General features: G+C 41.9%; 1 long non-coding RNA gene across 1 annotated transcript in view; it reads left to right on the forward strand.

Annotated features, from left to right (window-relative positions):
- The first annotated feature begins 784 nt into the window (after positions 1-784).
- Positions 785-25,725, forward strand: part of LOC147996589 (uncharacterized) — a 34,548-nt gene continuing 9,607 nt past the window's right edge. The window contains exons 1-4 of the long non-coding RNA XR_015678348.1: positions 785-1,043; positions 13,684-13,822; positions 22,138-22,241; positions 23,388-23,570. This is a non-coding gene — a long non-coding RNA (uncharacterized LOC147996589). The remainder of the gene's footprint in view (positions 1,044-13,683; positions 13,823-22,137; positions 22,242-23,387; positions 23,571-25,725) is intronic.

Consider the following 25,725-nt stretch of genomic DNA (forward strand, 5'->3'; position numbering starts at 1 on the left):
TTGGTGAATCCCCGGTGGGAACGAAACTTGATTCTGTCTGAGCAGAGGTTACCAAGTGTGCCACTATAAAATAATTGATTTTGTGATGTGTTAAGTGGGGACACGCTCAAGCCTTCTGAACTTTTCACTTAGGGCCTCCGGCTGAAGTTGAACTAGCATCCCAAAGGTGAGGAACCCATGCATGACACAGGCAGGGCTTCGTGCTCCGACAGTCAATTTAACTTTCATTTTCTTTATTAATCTAATATGTTCTACCTTTCATGAGGACGTGACATGCAGAGAGTTTCATTAAAACAGCTCAGTCCTTATTGGCGATAACCACAGAAGGATCGCGTGGCAAAAGTCGGGAATTTTTTTATTTTATTTTTTTTTCTTTAATGCTTATTGTTTTAGGGAAGAGGTTTCAGATGCGATAGGGAAGTCAGCCTAGCTACAGGGCGAATTTAATTGCAGTTTTAGAAACTTCTTTTAATCCTATAATAACAAAAAATTAAATCAGTGCTGACATTTTTTTGTTGCCAAAAGAAGGTAGTAAAAGGGTAAGGAAATAATTGTTAGTTCTGAGAATATAATTAGCAACTTTAATGCTTTAATCTGAAAAATGCATATTTTGAGCCTGGGTGAATGATTAAAGAAAAGATATTGAAAGTCTTTGAAATTTCTAACTGTGTTTGTTTTTAATTGTGAGTTGTGATCACTATAATTAGCTCATTTAGTGCACTTACGACATAAACAAATAGGGAGGAATTTCTACAAGTTCAGGGATATTTGAGGGCAAATAACTTGGACATCCTGGCTTCTGGTTTGCTGCCTTTAAGCCATTCTTTTAAGTCTGATGGTTTATTCTTTGCTTTGGAGAGAGGGAGAATGGTTAAGGGTTCAGACTGACACCCTGAGAGCCTGCTGCCAATGCTGGGAGGTGTGTGGAAGCTTGCTCCCAGGCTATGATGGTGGATCTGGGCTCTCCTGAACATCCTTGCCACAGGCCTCGTTCCTTGGAGCCCACAGACAGACAGGAGCGTGGGAGAAAGCAAGGGTCACAGGTAACAGAAGCTCTGTGGTTCAGAGGTTCTGCCTCCTCAAACCATCAGACCTCATTATTATGCACTTGGAGAGGGGAAGGGGGGAAAACCCAGAGGGATCTGGGGAATGAACTTTTGGGGGGGTCTTCCTTCTCTCAGAGGTGCACATTAAAATTCTCTCTTTCATTCATTAATGTGAGCACAAGCTTCCCGAGAAAATAGCTGGTGGGACCTCCCTTAATGAATAGCGGGCTCTGCTATGCTCTGGAGGCTTAAAATTGGGTTTCATTCCGCTGAGGATTCCTTGCCTTGTCTTCGCTTCTCTGTTCTTAACACTTCATGTTTGGTTATATTTCGAGAGCTCACCTAGGCTGTGACCTGCCACAGTCAGTCCTAATCGCTCATATGATTAGCTCAGGCCACCCACAGGTAGGCTCTTGTCAAGAGGCTCCCAGAAGTTCAGGGATTTTTTTTCCCCCAACGATATCATTCGAAAGTTTCAACTCTGACAGTCACATGCAATCAAACTTGTTTTCATTACATTCCTTACTGGGCTTAGTTTCTAATCTGCTAGTTACGAATATAAAACTCTTCTTTTAGGGATTATTTTTACTTTGGCTTGAAAAAGAATCAACTCTCTCTTCCTCAATCTTCTTTTTTTCTTCCTCTTCCTTCTCCATTCTCTTTCTGCTCTCCCTCTCCTTTATTCTTGGCGTTTCATGGTTTTATTTCTTTAAAATTCTAGTTTCAACAGCCTTAGGCTTCTCCCCTGTCATCGGATTCTGTCTCAGCCATAGCTTTGCAATTGTGCATGCCCTCCTTGCAACCCCACGGTTGGGGCCTACATCATCATTTGGGCTGTGTTCATGAGCTACAAATTTTATGTTGCTGGTTTTCTTCTTGTGCTCATTTCTGAATTTTCCAAGAAAACATGTTGTGCTTTCTACTTGTATATAATACCTCTAGGGACAGCCAGTATTAGATTTCCAATTCAGATAACGTTTTCGTGTGTGTGTGTGTGTGTGTGTGTGTGTGTGTGTGTGTGTGTGTGTGTGTTGTGTGCACATTAGTTTATTTGAAGGCTGGAGGCTGATATCTGGAGACCTCCTCAATTGCTCTTTACATTATTTAGTGAAGGAAGATCTCTCAGTTGAACCAAGTCTCCATGTGTAAAAGCTGTGGCTGGCTTTCAAGTCAATGATGGTCATGAGCAAGAGGACATGTCCTGTCCAATTTGTTCCTTTCTACCGTCAGGAAAACCACCATCTATTTGAACCCTGGCCATAATTCCATAGCCTTAACCAAGTTTGTTTAAGACTGATGGAGAATGTCCTGTGGGATATTCCAGACATTTAGGACCATGCTGAAGATCTAGAGAATGCTGTGATAGGGACAGTGATGGCAAGATCTGTTGGTCTCTGGGTAGGATATGGTGGGTAACACCTCCAAGAAGATGCTGGCTTGGCTAGGAACACGGGTAGGCTCATCAGGAGCTGCTCACCCAATTTCACCCAAAGCTAAGAACCACCAAGCAGTCATTCTGATGACAAAGGCATGTGAAAGTCTAGTGTAAAGGATGCTGGCATTTTGTTGGGGTTTTTCCTTAAGAATTCTTTTAACTTGTGGTATTTAATTTACTTTTATTGCTCCTCATATAGTTTAAGTACAAACAAATAAAAAAACCCCAGTGTATCATATTATGTAGGACAGGATTAATTAGCAAGGTGTAAATAGAGAAAGGCAGAAAGGTATTTAGGGTTAGGAAAAGTGTGTGTGTGAGGGCAAGTTAGTAAACCATTAAAAGCATGATACAATTGACTGAGGCTCCAGAATCAGCCTGGGGGCATTCGGGGTTCATTTATTTAGTATTTATCGTCTACTATGCCCCATGTTAGGTTGGACAGTTTTATCAGTTCATTGTTTAATACTGTAAAGAGTATTATGAACACGGAGTCTCATGAATCAATAAAATTTATAGCCTCAAATACTATCCCATATACTGGGCCACTTAAAACTTGTATGGCATATTCATAATCGTGATATTCTGGACTTTAAGCTATTGCTCCATTGTAATTGTCTACCACCTGCTGGCAAGCTCTTAAAAGCCATACCAATTGGTTGTCAGTGTTAAATGGTTAGCTCTGATAACATCCACTGGTAGCGTTATACAGACCGAGTAGACTGTATTTGTGTATTCTGTAACACACACATACACACGTAACAACAACAATTAAAGAGAAAAAAGAGGTAGTGAATTTAAAGAGAGCGAGGGATGAGGGGAACAAGGAAGAGTTTGGAGTATGGTAAAAGCAGGAAAAGTATAAATATAATCTCAAAAGTTATTTTTTAAAATTTGTTATTAGATATATTTCTTTACTTATAATTCAAATGTTATTCCCCTTCCCAGTGTCCAATCCATAAGCCCCCATTCCCTCCCCTCCCCCTCCCCCATATGGTTATTCCCCCTATACATCCCCCTTACTGCCCCCCCATATTCCCCTGCACTGGGGGTCAAACCTTGGCAGGACCAAGGGCTTCCCCTTCTACTGGTGCCAGATACTTTTCTTTCTGGGAGAATTTGGAGATCAGAGCACCAAAGTAGTTATTTGTTTTAATTAACTGTTAAAGGCCTCCTTGGAGCAGCATGGGCCCTCTTTCTGATTGGCACATTTGGGCCCTTCCAGTGTAACCCACGTGATGTGAGTCCTTAACAATGTGCAGCCTAAGTCCACACACTAATAAAGAAAAGGCAGTGCTGCTTGCGCTATAGGGAGAGTGGTTGTCTGTTATTTGCTTCTGCTGTTGAAAGAGAAAAATAAGTCTTAGATATTACAGCTGTCACCATGACATCTGTTGTTTCGGGATCTGTGGCTGCTTCGCTCACCACCTGACCCAGGCCCTCACCATGACATTCTGTCCACTATTAAACTGTGAAAGGCTTGCGCCCTCCAGGTGGGACTTCAAGGTTGACATACCAAGGTGTTTGTCTCTGTCCCCCTGACTGCCTCTCAATTGAAAAACACAGCTTCACTTGGTACAGAATTGATGGCAACCCAGGTCTCCCAGGGGTCAAGGGGAGCAGCTGAGAGCAAGAGTTCTTGAGGCATGGCCCTGTTCTGCTTTTTAATCACTTGTCACAGCACCGCAGGGCCTCGGCCCTTTCAGAGGTGTCGCTTTTTGTTCCTGGCTGGTAGTGGCTACAGTCTTGCTTTAGACAGATGACTCCAGGTAATAAAGCAACAGTAGGGGCACACACAGAGATCTCAACTTACAAAATAGATGCAGGAGGCAGGCGCCATTTGTTCTCACCAACACATGGAGAATGTGTGACTTTTAGGAAGCTCCTGTCTGGTTGCCAGCGTTAGTTGAGATGGTTAATGAGGTAAGAGAATGCTTACACCAAGCTGTGACATCAGAAGGTAGAAGAGAATTCTGCGGATAGGATGAGGCAAGCCCCTCCTAGACCCTCACTGGAGCACAGTGTGTATATAAATCAATGGGTTTTGCTGCTATGAAGAACTTTCCTTCTCAGAATTCATCCTTGCCTTCTCTATGTGTCCATTAGTTCATTCAGTATCTATTTGTTATGTCCTACGTCTGGTACTGAGTCCGAGACAGAAAAGGGGAAAATAGAAACAATTCCTTCTCTCCTGAAGTTGGGGCCAACAACAAAAGCCAAGGCCCACAGTTGTGTTTTCGGGATAAATCTTTACATGTAGGAGAGAGAGAGAGAGAGAGAGAGAGAGAGAGAGAGAGAGAGAGAGAGAGAGAGAGAGAGAGAGAGAGAGAGAGAGAGAGAGAATCTAACTATACCCAGCTTCCTAGCCATTTAATAGCCAGCCGGATGTGGTTTACTTCTGGTGTATTCTGAAGTCTCAGGATGCTCTAATTCGAAAGACACAAGAGCTATCAAGCTGGTGCTGCACATAGGGTATGCCTTCATTTTTCTTTTCGTTCTTTACCTTTATTTTTTCTTAATTTTAGGCAGGGTCTCACTACACAGACCAAGGTGGTCTCAAATGCATGATCCTTCAGTCCAAGCCCCCAAGAATACTGTCATAGGCTTGCACTGGCTCCATTGTCTTCTTAATTCCCAAATCACTGACATAATGTAACCCTTGTTCCCTCCCTAAAGTGTTCGATTTTACTTAAGTCACTTAATATACTTAAAGCTAAATTTCCTGGATTTTCTGTTCCCTCCCTTCTCCCCTTTCTCTCTTTCCCCTCTGTCTTGCCTTTCTCTCTCTCTCTCTCTCCACATCTCTCCTTCCTTCTTCCCTTCTTTTCTCCCTTTCTTGTTTTCTGGAGATTGCCCCCAAGGGCTTGGGAAAGCTAAACAAACACTTTACCACTGAGAGATACACCAGCCTGGCAAAATTCCTTTAGCTAATGGTTAAGATCTTTTTCTTTCTTTAAAAAAAAATTAAACACATTGTTGTTTTAGAAAGGCTTTACATGAAAACAAAATTAATAAAAAGCTAACAAGATTTTCCATGTATCTCCCTGCATGTGTGAAGCCTCACTCGTGGCCTGCGTGACACTTGGAAAGTCACATTTGTAAGACTGATGAACTTCCACCAACACATAGCCATCACCCCAAGTCCACAGTTTAACCAAGGTTGACTTTTGGCAATGCAAATTCTATGGGATTTTTATGTCATTTCTATTTTATTTTCATTATTTTTATCAATTTATTCATTCACTTCACATTCAAATAGCAGCCCCCCTTCCAGTACTCCCTCACACAGATTCTTCTTCCCTTTCCTCACTCCTCTTCTACTCTGAAAAGGGAAATTTCCCCTTCTTCCACTGAGGCCAGACATGCTAGACCAGTTAGGGGAACAGGATCCACAGGCAGGCATCAGACTTATCTCCAGTTGTTGTGGGACCTACATGAAGCCCAAGTTACACTTCTGCTACATATGTGTGTTAAGGTCCAGCCCATGTTCAACCTTAGGTTGGTGGCTCAGTCTCTGGAACCTCCAAGGGTCCAGGTTAGATAACCCTGCTGGTCTTCTGGTAGAGTCCTGTCCTCTTTGGGGCTCTCAATCCTTTCCCCAACTCATTTGCAAGACTCAGTGAGCTCCATCAAATATTAGGCTCTGGGTCTCTGCATCTGTTTCTATTGGCTGTTGGGTGGAGCCTCTCAGAAGGCTGTTACGCTAGGATCCTGTCTGCAAGCATAACAGAGCACCATTAATAATGTCAGAGGTTGCTTCTCACCCATGGGATGGTCTCAATTTGGGCCAGTCATTGGTTGGCCATTCCCTCTATCTCTCCTCCATCTTTGTCCCTATATATCGTGTAAGCAGGATGCATTTTAGTTGAAAGGTTTTATGGGTGGGTTGTTGTCCTTATTCCTCCACGGGGAGTCCTGCCTGGCTACAGGAAGTGGCCACTTCAGGACCTGCCATGGTTTTAAACAAATGTATAAATCACAGGTACCACCACGCACAATTGAATCACAGAAGCGTTTCCCCATCCTCAAAAGTATTCTGTGTTCTGCCCACTCGCCCCGAAATCGGGTTGCCCCTGGGGATCTGGGATTTTTCTGTGGGCTCTATAGTTTTATAATTTCATGACTGTCTCGGCTGGGCTAACACCATAACTTTCCGGGGTGACATCTTTTGCTTAATAGCATACATTTAATTTTGTACCAGGTCTTTTCATAAGATCTCATCGGACATGAAAACATAACAGTTCCTTTCCTCATAACTTGTTTTAGTCAGTGACAAAATAAGAGACTTTGTTATGCCTTTTCGTACCCATCTCTCATTGCACTTTACTTACAGTGCCCTCTCATCCATCATCTTCAAAGTGCCTCAGACCTTTGCCACAACACAACCAGGGTGTCGTGGTTCAGCCTCAGGATGGGAGAACATAGGGTCTGTGCCATTCAAGCAATCCTAAAGCTTCAATTTGCCCACTCTAGAAAGTCTTGTAAGCTATGTCTGAACAAAGACTCACTATTTGGACCCAGCAAGAAGGACCCAGCTCAGATGGCAGCAGAAACCACAGCAAGACCCAAAGCAGAAACCAGTGCTTTGTGGGCTCTGCCTCTGTCATGTGGGTTTCGATTTGAAGGACTGATCTATTTCCTTCTCTATCAGGCTGGTCCAATGTCAGAGGCACAGATAGTTGCTATCAAATGAGTGTTAACATTCCGTCTCTTGGTTGTCTTGGTTTAACTAGCATGTACCCAGGCTTGATTAACTAGAAAAGTGAATGAAACCACTAAAACTCAAATCATTTCATGTATATCTTTTCTTTAATAAGCACAATCCTAATATCTAATGAGTAAATACCAACAATTATGTAGCAACTGGAAAGGAAATAAAGTTGGACAAAGTTGAAAGATGAGTACGTAACTTGTGACTAACTTTCCTTCTAAATCTAAATTTTTGACCCCACCAGTCATTAACAATTAATGTGCTGAGGCTTTTACTGTGTTGCAGACAATATGAAATCAAAAGGCAGTCTTTAAGAACACGGACTTCTGAAGTTGTACAGCAGAGTTTAAAGCGAGTTGGATCACAGGTCAGAAGGGGTTAGAATTCTAGAACACATACTAGGACATGTCTTATAAGAAGAGAAACTGGGAAAGGAACTGCCCTTAGGTTTATTTCTTCACTAATGAGCTCGTCCCCTACTTTGTGGCTGCTTTCATAGCTGAACATTTCAAGCAATTTGACTCTGTAAACATAGAGGACATTGCTTCATACTGACAGATGCTAAAGATCACCTTCACGGGCCACACTCTTCCCCCCTTGGGAAACAATTACAGAGCCAATTCCAGGCTTTTCTGATTGGGGTGCATGGGAAGATGGGGGAAGAAACATGTGCATTGAGAATTTAATATATTTCTTAATGTTTGAACTTAAAAGCTACCCGCACGGCCTTCTTGATTATCTCACGGTGAGGACAGGCTCGAGATGTTTACAGTGACAGCCTGTCAGGGTGAACATGTAGCAGAATGCCCAGAGAGGAACGCCAGCCCAAAGACAAACTCTGCAAAGCCGTGGGTTTGAAAATGTCCTATGGAGAGGAGACAGAGTCCAGAGGAACTGGAAACCATTGCCAGGACTCAATAAAGCATGGTCAGAGAACAGGATTGGATGGTTTGCTTTTTGCCCCCACAGAAAAAGCCCTTTCTTCTTGTTTGTGCTGATTGGTAGTTCCGAGGACACACATGAAGCAAACAGGCATCTTAAACGAAGAGGACTTTATGTACTTAGAGTAAACACTGAGATATATCAGGTTTAGCTCACTGGAGCCCACAAGGGCCTGTTGTTACATGATAGGTCCCTGGTTTTCCTCAGACCTTACAGGGCGTGTGGAGTTTTGAAGCACATGGAGCTGATAAGAAACTAGTAGCACTGATAGATGCCAAAGCTAATAAAACCAAGACTGAAATCAGCTCAACTCCTTAACGAGTTAGAAAGATGTGAGTATGTGCAGAATGGAGATACCACGATCACAGTGACCAGAGAGCCAGAGAAGTATCACCACGATCAAGGAGATTGGCTGTCTATGGGACACAAAACCAACTTGTAAAATGTCTTATTTTTCAAAAGGCCTATCTCAGAAAAAAAGACTCCAAATATATGTAAAAGTAAGAAAATTTGGGCTATGTTCAGATAATGTACTGCTAATGTTCATTTCAACTGTACCTTTTAATGTTTTGAGGCCACAGAAAATGGGAAGTTGCAAATGGGGCTCAGCCCGTGGGGTGTGAGGCATGAATGGGTTTCAGTGGGTGTTTGCTGGACTACAGAATGTATACCAGCAGAAGGCTGAATGTGGGAGGAGAGAAGTCGAGCATTTACATGAGCGATTTCTAAACGTGCTTCCAAAGACCACCTCGTTATTACACAGATTGGGCGATATCGGTGTCCAGCGGATTGTCCTAAACTGTAATAAAGTTTTCAGTAAAGCCCCTTTCATGACATTGGCTTGAAATAGCAGCATTGTATACCTGACAACAAGAAAGGAAGGGCTCAAGGAGGGGGATGAACACTGGGGAATACAGACAATTCGCTCAATATATAAAGTACTTTTCAGCAACTCCTACAATTAGAGAAATTCAGAACAATTAAAGGGTTTGGAAGTCCCCGAGGATTCCCTTTAAGAAAGTCTATTGTCTTCAAGAAACTCTCAAGAGAATCAAAGGCATGTGCTGTTTTAATGGGATTCTGCTGTGTGAGGACTGCGTTCTAGGTTATTTCCAGCACGCTGAACCTTTCCCTCCATTTCATCTGAAGAGGGGTTCTGCACAGGAAGGGGACCATCAAAGAGAACAGTCTCCGTTTGCTTTGGAAGGCACATCAGACACAAAGGACATCTCGGAAGATCTGTCTGAATGCCTCCATCCTCTCTTTGCTCTTTGCTCCCCAAGATGTTTTTCAACCCCAGTGTAATTATCTCCATCATGGAGGAGGCTCCGGGTGCATTTATTCACCTTTCCCTGTGACTGGAAAATGTATTCCATATTCAGAAGTCAGCAATTAAAATCAGCTAATCTGCATTCGGCTTTGAAAGCACGGGCTACGCCTCCCCCGCCTCAGCCAGGAGGTAGGAGCACTGACTAAGGACAGTCTTAACCTTCTGTGCACAGCTCTGATTGGCTGGTGGGCAGTTAGGACAGGTGCAATAATCTAATCTGGAATATTGCTCTCCTCACCTTTTTTTAATAAACATTTTGCCTCTGCACAGACCTTAATACAATAGCAGTAAAGGCAAGAGAGGAAATTGGAAACACGGCCAGGAGGGTGCCTTATGGTTCGTAACAACCCTAAATTGTGACTGCTTATTAAAACTAACACCCTTTTGTGAGGGTGTGGATCAAAATAGCCACTGATTTCTCTTCTTTGATATTTCTTCCCCACGCCCCTTTAATAGTGCTGAGTTTATGTTTCAGTTTTAGGATTTAATTAAGTTTCCAAAATTGCTTCTGACTTAAACGTTGACCTAAAGAAGCCACTTGCGCTCTATAATTTACCCCCCATCAAATCTTTCCGTCATTTCTTTCAATCTGTGGGAGATGTTTGTGCATGAATGGCCTCTTGGACCATGGGGATGGGAAAGAGTTAAGTCAGGTAAAGGAAGGCAGGGAAGGGTGGCCAGAGAACTGCCTCACAAAATACAATTAAGGGCCTTTCCCAGGCCCGGGGCTCTTTGGAGCTGCCAGGGGATGGAGGACAGAGCACAATGTCCTCCTTGTCCCCAAACCTCCCTTTTGTTTCAGCAGCTCTTTGGCTCCCACACATGCAAAAGTTTGAATTTCCTGTTGGCTCTGAGGTGAGATTTATAACATTTATTAAGGTTGCTATTCATTGCGAGTTTACTGGGCAATAAGCCTAAGGGCTTTTAGGGGCTTAATTGCCTGTGTTTATGGGGGGTTGCAAAGCTCCCACAGTGTCACTGTCAGCCAGGTTGGCCAAATGTGGACTTCTTGATGTGTCCAGGGAGCACTTCCTGGTCCAAGGGGAAGGTCAAGTGGAGGCCGAAGGCCTGAGAGGGAGGTCCTTACCTTCACAAGTTAGCCTGCCTTTCTGCTCCGGTTATTTTAGTTCTCTACCCCCTTCTGGCAATCCTTGAAGCCAAAGGTGAATGTTCCAGTTTTTCCATAAACAAAAAGGAAAATTAATTTGAAATTATGTGGGTAGAGGTGGAGTGTCAGGACTGGAGGTGAACGTGGGTTGCAAAATAGCGTCAACTCAACAAGTATTCCACGTGCACTGACACATGCAATCCTAACAAAAGTATCATGGAGCAGATATTACTACCGCCATTTGATAAACTAGGAAGTTGAGACTTAAATAAGTTCAGTAACAGCTGAAATTGAAATATTAGCTAATGGACTATGGAGATTTCTTCATGTTTATTTTGTTTTTGCTTTTTTTTCCTGCCCATTTATGTATATATGACTCAACTGTGCTTGCTTCTGTGTAAGCTAGAGGTTGTCAGTTTCTGGTATCTTCTTCTGTGCTCTCTACCTTGGCTTTTGACACAGGGTCTCTCACTGGCCCTAGAACTCATGCATTCCACTAGACTGACTGGCCACCAAGCCTAGAGAGACCCTCCTGCATTTGCCTGTCCAACCTCAGACCAGAGTTACAAGTATTTGCCATCATGGCCAGCTTTACCTGGGTGTTAGGGATCTGGAGGCAAGTCCTGTACCCACCAACTTGTAGTAAATAAACTTGTAGCTTGTCTCTCCTTGATTATCCACATCTGAAGATCAAGATGTTTAAAGGAAAATAAAACTTTCTTCTTTACAGTGGACACAGGAAATTGGAGGGATGTCATTCTGACCCCTGGGAGCAGTTGGGTGAAGGCCCAAGGTCTCTTCTGTTCTTTCATTCAGTCCCTCCTCAGCAGCTGTTTGGTAAATACCTTTGTGTTAGGTAGAATACAATGCAAATGCTATCTATGCCTTTCCCCCTCTAACTGTTTCCTTCTGCTATGTGGAGGTAGACCAGAAGCGCTGACTCTTATAAGCTCTCTCAAGACACCTGTAGGTCTGCCATGGTGACCAATTTCCCAGATTGCTTCCTCAAGACAGTTGTAGCAAAGAAAAGAACCAAAGGAAAAAAAAAACAGGAGGGATATCAAGGAGCTGATGAGTAGGCTGTGTATTTTTCATATGAAATAAATAAATTTAATAATACCATACACTTATACACACATATGGATTGCATGTGTATGTATGCATATATCATTCTGACAGTCTTGTCCAAATTGTCTTTATGGATTTACAACTGAACTTCTAACAGCAGACAGACTACTGGCATAGAGGCCTGAGCATTTGAGCCATCATTGTTAGAAATGTATTGTTCAGGACACTTGCTAATTTATTGATGCAGCAGCAGAGGTGGAATCAGATTCAGTTGAGGAATAAATTGGAATATTTTTGTGCATTTCTTTCTTTTTAAAAAAAAGCCACTTTAAAACCTATGTATTAAAATGACAAAGTCTTAAATAGGGGCTCTCTTTTTCTAAACAAAAGATATGCAAATTACAATTTAAGATTTATATTATGATAAAAACTGAAATACAAAAGAGTCATTATCCTGCAAACTGTAAAAGTGCAGTTACTTCATGAGTCGGTAATGATATAATGGGGTGTTGATGTAGTAAGAGGTGTCAGAAGGCAGACAATGACCTCAAAATTTAAGTCAGAAATGGTAGAATTGAACAGTAAGTATCTACCTGCCCACCTAACTATCCATCTAGCTATTAAATACTGCAATTCTGAGAATTTGAGATGAAGAACAGTCTATTTTTGCCTCCTTATAGCATAGCCATAATAAGGGATGGAGGGAGGGTTACAGAATTAATTTTCATATAACCACCCCAACTCTGAAACAGGATGAAGATTTACCTTGAATTACAGTCTTATAGGCCTGTTTCTCATCTTCAAAAAATCAGTTATATGCAGTCAGGGAATTTGGAGACCATTCTGAGGATAGGCACAAGCCAGTGCCCTAATCCCAAGGGTCAAAGTTCCTCTTGTAGGAAAGACTTGCAGTTAGTGTACAGGGGATCCCTCCTTTTTGTTTAAGATTTCTAAAGGTCCTTCCTCTATGTTCCTGGCAGCCTCAGTTTCCTGAATGGTAGGATTTCAGGTGTGGACTACCATGCCTGGTCCTAGGATAACAGAAGCAGTTTCCACCTGGGTCATTCTATGTCCTTGAAGCAAGCAGGCTATATCAGAACAGAATGGATTCTATTAACCGTATCACAGGCCCAGGGTACCAAACTGATACTTAGGTTGGAGATTATTCATTCCACTGGTTAATTTTTAAAACATAGTGCTTCTGCCTGAGCCCACTCTCTCCTATGGAGGGGAGCATGCCCATGTGCCTGCGCCTGCGCACATGTGTGTTTCAAATGGAGACATGGCTTAAGTAATCAAGTGATGGGCCACATGCGAAGCAGATGTACAGCATGATCGAACTTCTAAACAGAGCAGAAGGCCTGCTTTAGCTTCATTTGTCAGGAATTTATATACTTGCCTCACCATTTGATCTGAATTTAAACAAAGGACGTTGGTTTTAGCCACCACTGATTTCAGGACCACAGCTCTGTCTTATTTCTCTGCAGGGAACTGGAGTTGTGACACATGGACAATCAGATGACTGCACAGTGTGGAAGGATCTCCAATGTTTATTTATTGTTTCAGTGAGCCAACCCTTGTTTTCTAGGGTTTTCTTGGGTGTGTAATTGCTTACACCACAATCTTCAGGCAGAAGGATCGTGCAGATGTCAGAACCTTGGCAAAGTCTTCCCAAATTGTAGGACAAACCCCATATACAAGCCAGGGACCGAGACTGGGGCCTAAGAAAATAGTCTCCTACCAGCTTCTGGTCGCTTTCCAGTTCAGAAAGTTGCTGGGGGTCTTCTGTCAGGGAGAGCACATGGTTTATGATTTTTGAGCCTGTGCAATGCTCTTTTCTATTTCATCTTGACTTAATGTCATTAGTCTTCCTTCAGAGAAACCCGAGCGTTCATTTTCTAATCTATCTAGATGATACGCTGACAGCATTTCCCCTGATCCAGACTTTGCCATTGATGTCTCTGCCTCTGTTAATCATTTTCAGAAATGAGATTTATGGTAAAAAAAGGATTAAATCAATTCTGACTACCTCCAAATTTCTAGGATTTCGAGGCTTCTTGATGAACACGGAAACCATAGCCCCTTGGAGAAGCTCTGCTGAGGAGATCTTTCTTGCCTTTGTCTGCTTGCCCTTCGCAGCTGGTCTGCTCTCTGCGGATCCCAGGGAGTCAACGGCTCCATGGTATGTTTGGCAACCGTACCACAGGGGCTGCCCTCTGAGCTGCCTGAGCTGGTTTAGATGGGAAATAGATGGGTGAGGTATCAATCTTTCTCTCCTTCATTTTCCTTCCTTCCTTCCTCGCCTTCGACTCCATCCTAAAATGACTACCCTCAGGAAAGACGTCCACCTAGTTGAATTAAGTGTTTGTCTTTCGAGCTTCTCCTCACAGGGTAAATCATGGCCTTTTTATCAGGCAGAGCCAAAGAGAAAAATTTCACCAGGCCCAATTAAATCACAGCTTATATTCTTTCTAATTTCTTCAGTCTTCAATTGGCCTCAAATAACCTCACCAGCACATATAGGGTCTTGTGCACTCCAAGGGCTTTGGGGGAAATGGCAGCTTGCTTTGTCTCCTCTTCTTATTTGCTCCTGTTTCCTTTTCTACATCTTCCCTTACCATTTGATCCACTGAGCAGATTCAACTTTTCTCCAGACTGACCCAAGATCAGCTCCCCTCTCACTCACTGGGGAGTAAGGACATGACTTGCACTCCCTGATTTCTCTTCCTTCCTTGAGGGGCCCTGCCTCCTCAAAAGGACAATGACCACTGTGTCTTGTCCTTCATCCTGTAACCAAGTGGCTAGACTCCATGCCTTTAAATTCCGCTGAACCTACAAATAGTTGACCCAAACTCCCTGTGATTTGCCCTTCTGTGTGTAGTCTGTTACAGTCTCGAGCATGCATAATATTCTAGGGTTCAGTTCCCAAGAGGATACTCGCCTACTTGATCTAGGAAGACCTTTCCACTTTGCAAGTATTTTCCTTGTGGCCTCATAGATTCTGTACCCAGAGATACAACTTGCAAATCCACTGGATTCATAACCAGGATATGTTGCCAGATCTTTCCCCATAACATCGTACCTGGTTATTAAATTATACTATAATGTCTAGGTTTGGGGCAAAGAGAAATAGACTCAGCATCATGACAAACATTTCATCTCATTTCTGAATCTTGGCTGTTCTTAGGGTGTGCTGGCCTGGGTTGTATGTTCCTAAATCACAGTAATCTCTCTCTGCTTTGTTAATGAGAGTTAAGTGTTCGAATATGTAAGAATTACATCCTGTACACCCAAACTATTCAATCTCCAGAAACCATGGCTCTAGATACTGGAAAGCATCTTCATGGCAGATATACGAAGAGGTGCTAAAGGAATCTTTTACTTCTTTGGACTGAGATTTGGTTTGAATTAGTTTCCAGAGAGCTTGGAAAGAACCAGAAGTTTTATTCATATTAGAAAAACAATACTTTAAGATGTGAAATTCCCCTTAAAAAAATCAGAATTACTAGTCAGAGCACCTTGTTCCTTTCTTACTTGATAATAAAGAGTTTGTCAACTAGGAGTGGACTAACAAACATTGCTGGGTTAAGGGATTCCATAAATCAGAACATGAGCCTGAGTCTGGTGGTACATGAGGTTATTGTTATCTCAAAGACTGGTACCCACAAAAGCTACTTACTGTGTATGCAAGGTAGTGGCTAAGTCACTGAAGATGAAAATATGCTGCAAAATGTTTTAAAATACAGTCTTCCTGGCTTGGGATGAACCTTTTAACACGACTTAATCATAAGTGCTGATGATGTTGCAAAGGGGGTTCACTGCTTTACAACCAAGACAGCACAATAGAACTTGGCCGAGGGTTTTGGCGGATTCCTATATCAGAGGCCTGTGTAGTCACAGGAGACTGCTTACTTGTTACAGTCCTTGATGTTGCCCTATTGAAGTTCTAAGTAATGTAATCATTGAGCTGGTGATTTAGAAGTGAGTCCTAAAGGGTGAAAACCTTTGCGCATGCACAGAGACTTATATAGGGCAGAATAGTCCAAATGTCCGTTTTTGCTAGTGTATCACCTTACAGGGAGTGTGCTTGATGCCTGGTGTACATGATTCTATAGGAAACTATATGTGTGAGAGTAAAGGGAAATTCTGAGGAAGTGCAAGGCTAAGGTGCGGCATGTAGGACTGAGTCATCTGAGGAGGAAAGCTTCTGAGGAATGGGGCACTGGGATCATTCTGAGGTGGTTATTTCTGCTCTAGCATGAATGGCTTTTTGTGGCTGGAGAGATAGTTCCACAGTTAAGAGCACTTTGTGCTCTTGCAGAGAGCCCACGCTCAGATTCCAGGTTAATGCCAGACTCACAACTGTCCTTAACTCCAACTTCTGAGGATGTGATATTTTCTTCTGGACTCCTCAGAAACCTACACATATGTACACATGCGTGCGTGCACACACACCCACTCCCCCCCCACACAAACACACACTCACATACAAATACACAAACACACTCACACACTCACTCACACATACAAACACAAACCCCTACACACACAAACACACACACTCACACACCCCCACACACACAGAGAGAATAAATAACAATTATTCTAAAAAATGGATTCTATGCAGATCACAGAAGGAAGGCATGGAATTTCAACATGTAGAAATAGTCACGGAAGTCTGTCACAACTACTCGTACTGTATAATGTGTGTTATACAGTCACTCATACTGGTCATGGTAGGTAAATATAGAAGAAATGGTAGAACCTCTCAAAGCTCCTTTTCCTTTGAGTCCCTATTTATGAGAGATCTTAAAGCAGAGCATTAATAGGAAGTGCTGTTAAGTAAGGACAGTTCAGTTTGTATCACTGCTTTGGTAATGAAATATGTATGCATGTTGGCCTTACAATTGCAGCTTCATAAGTGTCATATACAATGAAAATGCTCTAGTAGAAACATTTAGAGCTAGCATTATAGGATATGATATAAAGGGAGGAGAATTTATGCCAATGATTAAAACTGCTAGTTTCCCTTTACTTATTAACAATGACATTAAATAAAAAGTTACAAACATCATGGCCTTATACTAGAGATGCCACAGAGGGAGGGAATGAGTGCATTTAATAATACCTTTTCTTACCTTTTGAACAAGAACTTCCAAATTTTCTCTTCACAATGGGCTCCACAAATTATGCAGCACTAAGTGTCTTGAAGGACCCAGAGAAACAAAGAGTCTCTACTGGAAGTAATATCTATGTGACTTGAAATCAATTTCCTGATTTGGCTCAAAGGCATCAAAATGAAAATGTGAATACTCAAACATATTTGTACAATGCCATTATATATTAATATCCTTCTACCGAGTATAGGCTTAGAAAAGTAAACTTGCCCCAAATGCTTGATAAATTCTCAATTTTCTCCTGGTTACACTGCGCTCTTTAATTTTCTGTGTATTCAACTCTTAAATATTCACCTGCAACTGACTTTGGGGTAAAATGCATAAGTTAGTTTTTTCTCAAACTGTTGCACGTAGCTTCACATAGCTGTCTGACCCCACACCCCAAAACTTCAGTGCTCGGATTGTGAGCAGCTTTTTGCCTGATACATTCTGCTTCTGTCTCTTGGCTGTCTCCACAGTTGTTCTTTTGGACCTGAATAACACTGTTGTTGTCTACTTCATCTCGTTATAGAAACCATCTTTTACATCCTTAATCACACACACCAACATTTCCTGGTTGTGTGTGTGTGTCTGTCTGTCTATCTATCTATCTATCTATCTATCTATCTATCTATCTATCTATCTCCTCTCTCTGTATCTTTGTCTCTGTATGTGTCTCTGTTTCTCTGTTTCTCTGTTTCTCTGTTTCTCTGTTTCTCTCTCTCTCTCTCTCTCTCTCTCTCTCTCTCTTTGTGTGTGTGTGTGTGTGTGTGTGTGTGTGTGTGTGTGTGTGTTGGCATGTGCCTCTATGTATGCATCTAGAGGCCAGAGGTCTACATCATGTGTTGTTCTCTGGGTGCTCCCACATTCTCTTTTGAGACAGGGAAGACATCAGTTAGGCTAGACTCTGACCAGAAGTCCCCAGAAAACATATGTGTCTCTACCTCTGATCTCACCATTGGTGGGGATTCCATGCCTAGGCCACTATATCTGGCTTTTTAGTTGTGAGTTCTGGAGCACAGGAGTGAGTGGCAAGTACTTCACAGATTGACCTTTCTCCTTAGACCCCTTTCTATGAAATCATATAGCCATGATCACGCTTATTTTATCCCTCCTCTGTTAAGGTACAGGAGGCGTCTTAGGTACCACACAGAGAGACAGCACAGTTATTCTTGTATGTAACTTAAACTATACATTTGCTTAGGGCTTAGTTTATGCCTGGTACTATTCTAAACTTGACATTCTAAAGACACACACATATAATATTTATGTATATGTATAATATTTATGTATGTAAATACATCATATATCTTCTCATTGAGAGAATTCCAAGTGCCATTTTTTTTTTACAGATGGCAAAACACAGGAACAGAGAGGTCAAGTAATTTGTCAAAAGCTGAACAGTTGAATTCTAATCCACTAATCCACTAATCACCTGCCTAAGAAAAGACATTGGGCACTCAATGGCATCACACTTTAGTATGAAGTAATCTCAGTGCATTAGCATGCGTTTAAGAGGCTGTGCTTCCATATAGCCAAGAGAATAAGAAACCAGCCCTAATGAGATGCACATCCAGGTCAGCCTGCCAGTACAATCAACCCATTCTTTGCTTTTATGGTTTCTTCTTGTTTTCTTTGGTCACTGTTCTGGTTTTTTGTTTTTAATTTTGGAAAACAAATTTCTCTGGGAAATTTGATTTAATTTGGTTTTCCACCTCAGACCAAAACATAGAAAGCCTACATAACTTTACTTACTCTCACAGATGCTGGTCCTATAGGTGGGACCACCAGCCATGGAACTGCCTTGTGATTCAATGGGAATTTCCTAGCAGGACCACCCAGCAGCCACAGCCAGTGCCAAGTGCTGGCCAGTTGTTTACATGAGCTTGGGAGTCTACACAGTGGACAGGACCTGCTTTCTGCTATCAACCAAGCATGTAGACCCCTTGAAATTGCCCTACATATGATCTAGACATATTTTGGGTCTCAAGGCCCTAGCTATTTTCCATACGTGGGTTTTTTTTCTTCCCAGAACTAGGACAGGAGACAGTTTCTGCCTGAGAGGAGCTGGGTGCTGTCAGCTGCTTCCGGTCCAGCAAAGCCAGCTGTAATTCTGGAAACACGGTCAGCCAGACTCCAAATGTGCTGATCCTCAGATAGCCCACACTCAAAGAGCGGCTCTCTCTTACAAAGACTTTCCATTGAATCATACCCTATGCACTATCTCTGGCTTCTCACAGAAGAACACGAACAACATGTCCTTAAGACCCTTGATGATATCTTTTGTGGACACTCAAGTCCATGCATTGCCACAAACAAGAGGGCATTTGGCAAGAGTTGCAATAGAAAGCCTTTCTTGCCAGATAAAAGTGTCCCAAAGAGGTGACGTGCAGGGTGGGGGTGGTTGTGGAAGCAAAGAAGTCACTCATTCCAGGAGACAGACTTCTCTGAGCAAGTTATCTTTCATAAGCTGCGTCCCTTCCTCCAGTTATTTTGGACCTTTGCAGACAGCTTACTTTGTAAAGTAATGAGAGTGATCACGCCTTAGTACATCTGCCTCACAGCAGGTTCAGACTGTCAAAGACTAAGTTGCTTTAAATCGAGGGCAGACTGCTGAAGTGGCTCTGTCCCTTCTGTTTAGTCCTTTTAACAAGGCCACCCACACCTTCTGTTGCCTGCTGCACAGATCAGGAAATAGGAAGGAAGTGAAGCCTAGAGACAGTGTCGCCAGCAGCTGAGGCTAGCCCCTCATTTTTAGCCAGAGGTCCTAACTTCTTTTGAGATACAACCTCAGGCGCAACAGCAAGCCTATTGTTTTGGTGCCTTAGGCCAAGCACTGCACCCATGACAACTCCAGCAGAGAGGATGGGGTATGATAACAATCAAGGAATTATCGTTACTAGGTTCAGGGTTGCCTCATTTTGCAAAGAAAAAATATATTAACCAAGTAAATGTGTACTTCAGACAAATAGTATGTTTGTTCCAAACAATATTTCAGAAATTTATATTTAACTAGGCTTCCTTTATTTTATTCTGGGAATTTACTTATAACCATGAAGAGGAGTTATTAATCTCAATTTATCATTGAGGATAAAAAGACTGAACATTAAGAAATTTGCTCTTGATGATAACTCATGACAGTATGAATAGCAGACTAACTCTATTTTAATGTGTGTGTGTGTGTGTGCCTGTGTGTATGTGCGTGTGTGTGCATGTGTGTATGTGTGTGTGCATGTGTATGCATGTATGTGTATGTATGTGTGTGCATGTGTACATATGTGTGTACATGTGTTCATGTGTGTGTGTGTGTGTGTGTGTGTATGTCTTCCTGTGGGAGTGGGCACTCGTGTACTTGAGTGGAGAAGAGGTTGACACCTGGAATCCTCCTCAGTTGTTCACTCTGTGTTTTTGAGACAATGAACCTGGAGTTCAGAGGTTTGGCTAGGTTGACTGACCAGAGAGCCCCAGGGATCTGTCTGTCTGCACCTCTCCAGTGCTGGGATTACAGGGAAGTGTTGCTATGCCTGGCTTTCTACGTGAATGCTGGGAATCCACACTTAGCATGCCATGCTTGCATAACGATCACTTTACTGACTGAGCCATTTCCCCAGGCTCTGGTTAAGAACCTTATATATACGCATCTAGAGTCTTAGACCCCAGAGTCCTCTCATCTCAGCATTTGCAGAGAGCTGGTATTTAAACTTTTACTTGGCTAAGTAAGCTGCCTCAAGAGCAAAAGTTAATTTCAGTTTTAATACAAAATAGTTATTAAACAGGCACCAGATACAAAGTTCTTTATGAAGACAAAAGACAGGAAAGAGTGCATTTCCAAGTTTATGTAAGGAAGGAGAAGGAGTTAGGGAGATGGGGTAGAGCTGATTTTGATGAGATCCAGAAAGCAGAAATTACCCTCTGAGTCTCTAAGGGGGATCACTTCCTGCAGACCACATCTGCCCCTCTGGTGTCCCCAGTACCTTCATTTATGCCATCTCCTGACCTGACAGTCCATGGCTCTAGGTTACCCCATGACCTTTGGATGTCTGCAGTGGTTTAAACCATCACACAACTTGCCACACTAATGACCACAATGACCTTGGCCAACATATCCTGTAATGAGGTTGGCTTCCCTTTCTTAGCTACTCAAGACTGCAGTGTGTGTTATAAGGATTCGTTAGAAAAAATAAAGGCAGAATCTAAGATTACAGATATTAAACTATTAAGACAAACTAAAGTAACAAAAACACAGTATAATGTCACCATTCTACTTTGCACCAAGCAGGACGGCAGAGTCTATATAAGCTCCTGACCTTACAAGGAAATGGCATATTTAGGACCGCTGACTCTCTTGGGAGTGGTGAGGCACAGAGACACAGGAGACAGACAGACAGAAGGCTACTGAGGAAAGGCTACTGAGGAAGGTTACCTGCTCAGAAACTGTGCTCTTTGTAGCACTATGTTTTCCCTCCCTAAAACAAAGGGAGAGGGCTCTTCCTTCCCCTCAACAGGCAGAGCACCTCCCCGCTCTGCAGAAAGTTAAAACAGAGCTTGCTTAGAACCTTAATGCAGAAAAGCGGGCAGAATCAGATACTGTTGTCTTATCTCTTAACCGAAGCCAGGTGTCCAAAGGCCCACTTTTGTAGCCAATGTCAAAAATAGAAATAGACACAGGACTAATGTATATCTAATAGTTGAAGCAAGCAGCTGTCTGATTCCTGTTTCTACTACATACGGAAAGGAAAGGACTAGAAAAGAGAAGCAGAAGGGACACACACACAAGGCTTAGATTTTGATCGCCGGGCCATTTCACGAGTTGAAGTTCTGTTTTTGATAAGAGGGCCCTTTTAGAGTGTTCTTTATATAGCACCATATACAGTGAATTTATAGTCCACTCTCTCCTCTGCTGCGCCTGCACCACAACGCCGGTTTCCTTTGAGATCTTCCAACCTTAACATTCTGCTTCTGAAAATTATCCATTAAAATTTTATCAATTTTGTATTTTGGTGAGACAGTATGAGGAAATGCCATCGTGAAATTAGATTTTTCCTTTGACATCAGGCGCCCAGTCAGCAATCCAATCTCATGTATTTCTATTGAGACATTAGGGTTTGATATAATTTTGGGCAGAAAACATTTTAAAAATGGAACAATTGAATTTTCTAGATGGTCTTGGGGACCACTTAGCTTAAGAGAATACACTTCCAAATCAAAAGCCTTTCAATCATTTTAAATATTATTTGGATGATATTTGCTGTATGTAGTAGCAGTTTGAATTTGTATTGAATGTTTGACCGGCTCATGCACACATAGATGATGTATGAATTATTATTTCATATTTTTCTAGTGTTTGCATTGCAAGTGACATCTGGCTGACAGGAACTTGGAGAAATGGAATCCAAAGTGAATGCTGCAGTTACCACAAGCCTCATATTTATCAAAAGGTTTAAGGTTGGTCTGTCTTTGTTTAACATATGAAACTTGGAACCCTAACGGGGAGGCTCCGAACTTGAGTGTGTTTCTCTGCATTTTCTTAACTGATTTGTTTAGTAAAAGAGTGGGCAAGGAATGAGAGCTAATTGTATCAGTTGTTCTTCTCATGAAACTAAATATTTTGCATCCTAATTTTAAGAAAGCAAACTTAATTAGTTCTGATGTGATCTCCATACATTTTCCCTTGTATTCAGAAAATTTACAGACTTTGTGTTAGGCCAACACACATATTGAGAACTATTCATCGTTACTCAGAAAAGGCAATGTGGGAGGAAAAACAGCTCACTACATTTTAAATTTTATTTTTTAATTTGTACATGTGCAAAATTGAAATAAGACCTGAAAACATGTCACACAGTATTTGGAAGCTCTGACTCAGTTACTACACACAGACATAAATATACGCATTTTCTCCCTTACGCTAGTGCCTTAGAGATCATGGAATGATTCTTAATTCCATAGTGAGAATATTATTCATTTAGCAAAGATTTATAAATGCACAACAGACTGCACTTGGCAAGTGCTAGGGATATGCTAGAGCAGATTACACATGTAGTGAGTTTATGCTCAAGTATCGGGCAAGGCTGATATGAAATAATTATAATCTAGGACTTTAGATACTACGATAACTGTGGAGAACCATTGATAAGGCTGAAGCTAATTAGTGACCGTGGTCTCCCTCCTGCAACAGATGCAGAAACAGAGATGGAAACCTAGAGGCCATTGTGAAATCTTCAATAACTACAGGTGGCCCTTGTTCATTTTCTGAAATTTGAAATTTCAGTAAACTAGTAAGCATTAGCCTGCTCTCCTGAAGAAAGATACCACGAATATTTATTTCCAGTGGTTTTGAATGTCTTTTTCAGTATTCAGAACGGTGTGTTATAATTCTGCAGACATACATATATATTAAAAATACCATATGATCTCTTTCAAATAAAAAATGCACTGTCGCTACTGGATTTCAAAGATATTTAAACTGCTCCTATTCATAGATAGTAATGAATAATAATCTGATCAATAACCTGATTAATTTTAATGTCATAAGTTAGCCTTTATTCACTGGAATGTTTGCTTTCTTCTCTATTCTCTGTTGGTCGATAGTGCACCAGCATCTTCTAAGAAGACAACATTTAGGAGAGGAAAATGACCCTCCAGGAGTGAGATTTCCTGGAATCAGAAGGAGCTATGAAGAAGGCAAGGAGCATTTACTTGGAGTCTGCCACAGGCTACATGATTTACACGAGCATTTGCTTTAATGCCTCAAAAGCCCAACTCAAGTGTGAGGTAAGGTAGGCTGTTGACTCGCCACACCTGAGTTCTTGTTTAACTCTCAGCTTTGTCCAAAATTAGTTCACCCTGCGGATTCTCTGCGCCCTCAGCTTTGTGTCAGGATGCCTCAGATAGTGTCAGGATGACACTATCGCCCATTCATTTCATGATATGGAAGAGTCATTGCATGAAGTTATCTTGGTGGGCTTTGAGGATCCAAAAGAAGTATTTGAAGGCAAGTGTCCTGTCTTTGAGGGGCTTTTGACCCATGGGAAGAGGGAGACACGGGGGTGGGTAGTGTCCGACAGTTACTGACACATTCTTCCAGCTGGAACTACATTTCTGATGAGTATTACATGATGAGAACTTTTGCTAGTCTCCTGCTAACCAAACAGCCTGCATGTCCTCTTACCTGCTACACTGAACCCTACCAACTAGTTTCAGTCCTAATGCTTAGAAGAATAAAGCTTCTGTCCTAAAGCCTGGTGTACTCACGTATGTACTTCAGTGCTTAGGATAAACCACGGGTGATGGGGTTCTTCCAGGCTCCCTCCTTCTTACTGACCCAGCAGCCTTTGTGAACAGGTGCTCTTTTAGCCATCAGTGTCTACTTTTGACATGCAGTTTCATAACTTCACTAATCCGAATAAAGCTATTACTAAAATGCTGGCGTTTTTACAAGTGGACTATATTGTTAAGAAATTCAGAGACCTACTGTGCAATCAAATTTGGGCTTCCACATATTAAGTCCCTCTGTAATAAAACTCCCCAAATCTAAAACAAAAGTTGGAATGCTCAGAGCTGATGATAGAGTCTCAAATGTTTATCACGTATCACTGAAAATACTTCTGACACCATTAAAACCGCCATTTTGAACCAAAAATATGATTTGAGCCAATTTCAACTCTTTCACCTTCTAAAGTTTTACCAAAATATATTAAATTTCATCAAATGTAGAAGAGAAAATATATTTGAAAATGTAGCTTACAGACTTCAATTTCAAAACAAAACTATCCCTCCTGCTTTCTGTTGTAACCACATAGTGTATCAGCTAGACATTGCTGTAGAACTGCTGCGTAACAACATACACAAAAGTCTGGAGGCTTGAAGCAATGATTTATTTAGCTTTTAGATGCTAAACTGTGATTCTGCCAGCCTAAACTGGCCATGGCTAAGGTTGTTCTGCCCCAGGTGTTCTTTATCTTCCTCTTCAAGCCTATATGCTGACTGAGTTACATCCTTCTCTGAACTTTCATAGCCAGTCAAGGACAGTCAGAGGCAAAAGCTACCTCTGGTCCTTTGATTCTGGGTTTAGTGTATTTTATTTCTACTGTGGAATTAAGTTTTGAAACTTCTCTTCGTAAAACTCACAAAGAGAAAAAATAAATACTCGCTTTATTTAATCTCATTTTACAAATGAGATTGATTCAAAGAAGGGTGATTTTCCCAGTGTTCTTACCATGCTAATTATAAAATTAGAGACACAAGGACAAGGGTTCCTTGAGTCTTCATTTCTCCGTTGTGCTTTACGTTTTAGTCACTGGGCATATATTCATTGAATAGCTGGCTTGTGCCAGACACTATGTGAGTCCGAGTCTCTGTTGCCAAAGCACCAAGCAGATTACTAAACTGGTGAGAAATGGAGCGTCATATGTGTATTTACAGTGGGACTCGATGGATGCTCAACCTTGAAATTTACCAAAAAACAAGATTCTCACTCCTGTAGCCTTTTATTTCCATCCATCCATCGGACAGATTTTCTATTTGGCATTGACCAATGTCAGAAATTGAGAGACTGGGTTGACCCAGGGGGCTGCAGGGCATCTGTGCAGGCAGCCGGAGACGCACTCCTGAGGGGAAGGTGGCATCTAGTATGGGTTAGCAGCTGCGTAATGATGCTGAGATCATACCGTTGCCAGGTCCTAACTGTATTAGAGCTGACCTTAAGAAGGATTGTGAAAACTATTCAAACAGATCTCTCCTTCTGGAAAGTTTTCAGAGTGAAAGGGGAGGGGACAATAAAATGCCTGCAATTTGCACCCCACCCCATGCGCAATCACCACATTATCCCCAGTGGGTCCCACAAGCCCAAGACTGATGGGAAAGGAGAAAAACATAGCCTTAAGCTACTTGCATGGCAACAGAACTGGTTTCTGGATGGTGCCAGGCT

Source organism: Rattus norvegicus, chromosome 2 (assembly GCF_021556685.1).
Source record: "Rattus norvegicus strain SHRSP/BbbUtx chromosome 2, alternate assembly SHRSP_T2T, whole genome shotgun sequence".
Lineage (NCBI taxonomy): Eukaryota > Metazoa > Chordata > Mammalia > Rodentia > Muridae > Rattus > Rattus norvegicus.